The sequence below is a fragment of the Gobius niger genome (genome assembly GCF_951799975.1).
Source record: "Gobius niger genome assembly, chromosome: 7".
Taxonomy (NCBI): domain Eukaryota; kingdom Metazoa; phylum Chordata; class Actinopteri; order Gobiiformes; family Gobiidae; genus Gobius; species Gobius niger.
The window spans coordinates 23,027,737-23,035,227 of NC_136858.1; positions in this window are offsets into that span (position 1 = coordinate 23,027,737).

A 7,491-nucleotide genomic window follows, 5' to 3' on the forward strand; every position below is an offset into this window, starting at 1 on the left:
GAAGCCTTGCGCCTGTTTGCATTCTCTCTGACACAGGTAAGTGAGATGAGATTCTCCAGTAAACAAAGGTTAGGCCTGATTAGTACCTGGGTGAGAGAGTTTGTGGGAATACCAGGTAGCTGTGGTTGGTGGTGGTACTGGGAGGAGCCATTTCCGCAGATTGGTTCAAATAAGATCCCTTCGCAGTAGCAATAGTAGTAGTAATAGTTGTGGGTAGCAACATATACCCAAATTCATTACTTTCCTAAATGTGAAACATATGCTTCATGGAATGATTTGGGTATTTCTATTTTTGGTTTTAAATCTGTACAATAAGTTGACGCCAAAATCTGTGTGAAACCTCAGACACAGCAGGATCAAACCCCAACAGAGAGGATCAGGGAGAGAGCTGTGTGCTGCAGTGACACTTCACATAAAAACAAAAGCCACAGCGCAGCTCTATGTTCGCACTGCAGTTTCTCAGTATACATTTGAACACTTCGTGCAGATGCAGAAAATATGCATTACTGTCCATTGTGTCACTGAGGCGGTCTTTCAAATGTGGCCTGGAGCGACTGTGACCACAACAATAGGATCAGGGCTGCTATACACAGACGCAGAAGTGGCCTGACTCAGAGATGACATAAACTGAAAGAGAAACGGGACAGTGGATGATGCATATTTTGGAAAATTACCCAAGGAAATATTTTATCACATAAAAATATTTGCTTCAAAAGGAATAAACGATCTGCTTGTTTTACCCTGCACCCTTAGGCCATTTCGGATTCTGACTGCAGTCAAGGGAATTAAACCAGATAGTTGTGGTACTGGTTGTAGCAAAAGTAGTTATGTATAGAATTAGTAGTGACAATATTTCAGTTGCAGCTACTAACTCTAAGGTTAAAGTAAACTTTATTATTTCCATATGGAAATAAGCCCTCTGAGTCTGACTGATCCTTCAATGTGCAGTGCAGCGCCTGTGGACTACACCAGAGCTGTAGGGTCATACACAGAGTACCTGGCAGTATCGATGTGCATGTGGGTTGAATTTGGGTTGAAGAACAGGAGTACCCTGTGTTCAAATACAGGGAGAGCACACAGACTTCACACACATTGTCCTAACACATTGAATTGAATTGAATTGAATTGAATTGAATTGAATTGAACCCAGGACTTTTTCACTGTGTGGCATTTAGTTGTCTTACTTCTCTTGAGTAATATTTTTAAAAATGAGTCCCAGTTGAGGACAGCGTTTGATTAGAGAACCATTTTCACTTAGGATAGTGCCTGCTTTTCCACACTTACACAAAATTCTTCCCATTTTCGTGTTGCCACTTCCCTCGTCTGTTATGAGATCATATTATTTCACCCACATGGGACACATCTTCAGCCGCTGTATTGTTTGATGTGTCTTTATTGTCTCCGTCTAATCAGAAACATCCAGTCATCACAACAATTCAGTGCTCCAGTGTGGAGCCTGGGGACATCGCCTACTCACTTATTTATCTTTAAGAACATACAAAAAGCGAAGTGCAGCTTGAAACATTATATTTCAGCTGAGGTGATGTACTTACTCTACAATAGACGTACATTCACAGCATTGTTGTTTGCAGTTAGTGTGAAAGCGTTTTGATTTATTGGTAGAAGGCCTCAGGGGGACAATGAAGGGTTTTGGACTGAGCTGAGTGTCTAAGGTCAGGTCAAGTCTCAAGTTCAAAATCCATTGCTTCTGGCGAAATATTGAGAGATAAAATTAGGTCTCTTTCTGGGAATAAGAAGCACATTTTGGCAACTTTGCAGTGAATATTACAGCAAAACAAAAATCCCCCCAGTTATTTATTAGGCTGAAGAAACTAAACCCCCTGTGTCAGATACGGCTTTGGATTTTGGAGTAGCTCTAAATATATTTCCTGTAAGATCTACTTGGTTTCCTAAGGGAATGTGCTGCGTGCATTGATCTCCCCTTAAACAAAGTGGAATTTTAATTGGACGTTCTGGTTGTAACAAAATCCTGCTGCGGTTTATGTCTGCACGCACATGCATCCTAGGAAAAGTGAAATAAAAGCACGTATTGATACTGACCAGAGCGCTTTACGAGCCTGGGACCCCAGTCTTTTGTCCATCACTTTGTCCCTCATCAGCTGCTGTCTCTCTCCGACACTGATTTATACCAGGCCTATGAGGACCCAGGCTGCCCGGTCTGAGCCTGTCTGCGATTTGAGGGCTTGATTTACCCCAGGTTAGCATCACAGGGTGTCGAGGTCTAAGACTGGCCCCCCATCTGTTAAAAGGGGTCATAAATTAGCCCAAAGCTTTGTTTAGCAAAAGACTTGTTCCTTTCCTTTCCGTCTGCCACACTTAGCCTTTATCCTTGTTGGTGTAGCCTCTGTCCATGCTGGGGGTAATCAGGAAACTCCAGGAACATAATCCTTGTGTGGCTTAGCATAGCTCGGGTTGAGTGGTGTAGATGGATACCAGTGCTGTCGTCTGATCTCCGGGTTTTGAGTCCGCTCTCAAAGTCTCGTCATGGTCTGGGTCACTGATCAGATCAAGACCCTGTCAATCCTGAATTGATTGATTGTAGTAGTTGAGTTGTCATATTTTATTGCACTTGGACGTTTCATAAAATATCAATCAGATCAAGGCACTGTAATATAAATGTAAACTGCAGATGTTTTGATAAAAAAAAATGAATGTATATATATTTTTTGTTGGTTTATTGTTTTGTTTCTTTTCCCACATAAATATCACAATATGGTATTTTCTGTACAAGTAATTTGTATATTTAGTTGTAGAGCTGTCTGTCTGTCTGTGATATAAACAGTGAGGGTCTCTATAAACCTGATAGCGATTATGCTAGCCAGCCTAGTACTGGGCTAGTGACATGTTGCCTCAGTAGGTTGGTATGACGCGTTCGGCCACGACTGTTTACCTGCTGCTTTGTGTTTATCAAAATCGCCCATAGCTCTGGTAAGGTACAACATTTTTTATCATTATTTATTTCAGTGCAAAAGTCTAAAAATGAATAAAAAACACAAAAACAGTGGCACAAACTCCGCCAAAGCGGTTCAAAACCTGTGTGCGCCCTCCCGGGTCAACACCTGTCTCCCCATTGATTACTCCGGCCTATATGCACATCAAGTGAACATATGGAATCAAAAAACAAACACATACATTTATTTATGCCATATTTGGCTCCTGTAGCGATAATTTGACACCAAAATAGTTGGTTATATGTCAGAAAGTGATTGATCAGTTGTTGCAGCCACCAATATTGGGTGAAGTTAAAGCAGTCCCAGCAGTCTGGTACTACAATGTCATGTGACTGTGACTGTGTGATCAGATTCGAAGTGTAGCGTGTGTAACCCATTCCATTGTTGACTTGAGGAAGCGTGTGTGCTTCAGATCTGGCATCCAGCAGTTGGCATATTTGGTGCCCCCTCCCCCAACAATCTGACACTACAAGCTATATAGTCTGATTGTGACTATGTGATCGGACTGTGTGCCAAGTTTAACGTGTGTAGCCCATTCCACTGTTGACTTGTTGACTTGGGGTAGAATTTGTCATCCAGCTGTTGCCAGATTTTGCTCTGAACCAACATGTCAGTGGATAATAAAACGTTGCTCATTAGTGCAAAGTGTGACGTGCTAAAGTGAAATACCTTTTACAGTTCATGGTTCATGTTCATGTTCCACATTTCATGATTTTTTGATCTCCAACAGGATCTTGGCAAAGTCAGACCGCATGATTACTGTGGTTTTCTGTGTCCGATCGGTAACTGAGAAGTGCATTGAATTTACTCCGCCAAGGTTAGGATGAACTAAGGTTGTGACCTTCATGTGATCCTGCTTGAATCCCAAACACAGTGGATTTATGCGTTTGAATAGATCCTCCAACTAGAGTGGATTTCTGAAATCGATAGAGAGCCAAGCAGACCCTCCAGCCTATTTATCCACAATGCAACTGAATCCAACATCATCATCGGGCCAAAAATCCCCAGTGGAGAGAAGTCAACAGGGGGAAAAAAATGCTTTATGATAAGGTAGTTCAAGTCCGAACGTTCTGGGATACAAGCAACTGGATAAATATGCACCATAAGTTTTCGATTACTCACTCAGTCATACATCATTTTCTATCATTTTCTGAATATGATGTGTATATTATGATGAAACTTCCATTACAAATTCACAGTTAAATTATAAAAGACGACATTGTCCCTAGAACTTAACAAACAAGGACTAAAGCAAGTACACACGGTGCTAAATTTGATTCTGGAGAACAGAATTGTAGTGTTGCATTTGATGATATTCCTGTTACACTTTGCTCTAATGAATCCTATTCCTACAGACCCTCATAGCTTGATACAAAAGACGGATCTTGCGTGGAAAATATTATTCCCGGTTGATCCAAAATGTGTTCCCTTCCTCCTCAACTGTCCTTCCTTCCTACTTTTGTCTTGGCATTTTTCTAATCCTTAATGGACCGCATGTGCAATAAACCCACCACACAAAACTGTTGTCGATAAATATGGAAACATGTCTACATTTTGTTAATTTGTTATTCTCCTTTGAACATGAAGCACTTTAGGCCCCCCGCTGCCAGAGTCTGAAGTTGTACCATTTTTATTGTCACTTTGGCACAGTTTCTTTGTGTGCGGCGGAGGCGATTTTGCTGTGACATTGACATCTTTCTCTGCAATGACTCAGAGCCCTGATCCCTGGTTAATGCGGGTCTTGTTGGTCACAATCTTTTAGAGGGAAAATACTTGGAAAAAATTGTTTAAGAGTATTTAATTTTGTGTTATTTGAAACCTTTGTGTCTTTTCCTCTGTAAAACTTGTCAGGTTTGAGTCAGACATGAAACACTATGATCGTCTTGGTCTGTCAGACTTTATTTGCCAAAGCTCACGTAACTAAGTGTATTTTTAGAAGCTACATTGAAATTTTAGGTAAATATTGATAATTTACTAAGTAATTTAACCAATGTTTTGCCTAAGAAGGTCCAATTTCCTCCATCGCTAGAGAAGGAACAGCTTCCCTGTGGCATAGTCACGATGTGTTATAGCCTAAGGCTTGAGAGACACTGAGCAAAGGAAATGATGTCATGAATTAACTTCAGCCTATATCATATTCATGATCTTGTTTATAACTCGACCCACGTGATCAGGTACAACAGGTGGAAAACAAGGAAATGCGCCAATCAAACCATTTGGGTGAGTAGCGTAGAATTAAATAAAAACATTGGATATACAGTAGTAAAAGGTTTAGGTGAAGAGATCAGATCTTTATGTAATTTTTAGTTTTATTTCATTTAGTTGGGATAAAATGAACAGTATTTCCAAGGAAAGGCAATAAGGGACCATAGACCAATAGTATCTCACATCATTGTTCTAATCCAACTGTGCGGGGTCTCACCTGCCCCTGTCTGCGATGTGCCTGACTGACAATCACTGCTCCAAAGCAGCTGATTTAACTTGTCCTAACATCTGCTGTTTGCAATCCAAATATTTTCGGTAAAACGAACAACTTTCTGGCTCCCTGAGAAATGAAACACAGATGTGGTTTTTCTTGCTCTGTGTATTTGTCCAGTGTGATCGAATACGTCCGTCTTTCAGTTTGACAGACCACGAAAGCGTCAGGTTGTTTACGACGCATTGGCATAATTCACTCAACACGTGAATAACTATTGAACAAGGCACTACTTAACATATATTTCAGCAACAATTTACAGTAAAGAACTGGATCTTGTTTCACAGGGGTTTGGCTGGTGGAGGTTTAGTGGCTGTGTTTGGCCAAATACTGGAATAATTTTACTGCTGGTGAAAGTTGTTTACCAAGTAAAAAAAAAAAGTATCACTGCTCTTTGCTGGACTATAAACGTACAACTGCTTAGGTTTGTTTGCAAATGCACCAAATTCTATGCAGAAACTCCCCATATGTGAAGAATCTGGTCTAATTTATAATAATCACGAGTGATGATAATCGGGTGCATAACATGTTATGACCGTTATGCACCTGATTCTGTGCTCTTACAGTAATTCATACTTCTATGGATGTATGTTGCCAATTTTGTCATGACCGGCTCAACAAAGTGACTGGACAAATGAGAAAAGCAACCAAAAGGGCAGTTAAAACGCCAAGTTTTATTAAAATGTATGACAATAAATGCAGGTGAAACTAAAAAAAAAATTGTTAAAGTTCATTTATTTCTGTAATTCAACTTAAAATGTGAACCTAATAAATGACAGATTCATTACAAGCAAAATGAGATGTCAAGCCTTTGGCTTACAGCTTGTAAAAAAAAATAATAAAAAAGTGGTTTGGGCCCCATAGTTTCTCTATGGAGTTCAGGTCAGGAGAGTTTGCTGGCCAATAAAAGCACAGTAATCAGATCATTGAACCAGGTTTCGGTACTTTGTGCAGTGTGGGCAGGTACCAAGTCCTGCTGGAAAATTAAATCAGCATCTCCATAAAGCTTGTCTGCTGAAGGAAGCATGAAAGTACTCCAAAATATCCTGGTAGACGGTTACGCTGACTCTGGACTTAAAACACAGTGGACCAACACCAGCAGAAGACATGGCTTCCCAAATCAGACTGGAAACTTCACACTGGAGTGTAAACATCTTGGATTGTGTGCTTCTCCATTCTTCCTCCAGACTCTGGGACCTTGGTTTCAAAATGAGATGCAAAATTTGCCATCAGAAAAGAGGGGAGAACCAAGGGACAAATGGGGAGAGGGAGAAGCAGCAGGAGCAAGTACCCTCCTCCACACACAGACAGGGGCCGTCACACCCTCCCTACAAAAATGGACCCAGAAGGGGACCCAAAACCCACCAAATGTAACATACACTTCATAGTTGCCGTGCAGAAGAGAGTTCCAACACCAGGAGGACACAGGGACCAGACACGTGGCAGACTCCTGGACACAGGGACAGGGAAGGCCAGACAAAATTGCCCACACCCATAAACAGGGTAGGACTGATGGTAATACCTCAACACCAATGGGAAGTCGCAGTACCCCACAGGAATTATACAGGAGTCAAACAGAGGCGATAGCCAACAAGTGTCCACAGAGAGGTCAGCAAACAAAAGCAATAGTCTGCCTGGACAGACAGGATTAAACAGCCCCAAACAAACATGAATGGCCACTCTACTCTCCCAATTACTCATAGAAAATGCACAATTTACAACGACCAAGGCCTAAGATTTCCAAAAGTCTAGTTTGTTTATTTGAGCAGTATACATTCTGCAGTATACATTCTCAAATGATTGGGCTGGAGCAATAAGCTTATGAGCACCCCTGAGGGTGGTGCGTGTGATCGCATGTACCCTTTTATGAATGAATGTAATTTACTATAATTTAAGTTATCGGTTAGCAGCATCGTATTGTGATTAGCCTCATTGACAAAACTTACATTTTAAAATGGCTTATCAACACAGACCAAACCTACAAACCACCGTTTGAACCGTTCATATAGTTAACAGAAACCGTCTCGTTTCATACAATGTCTA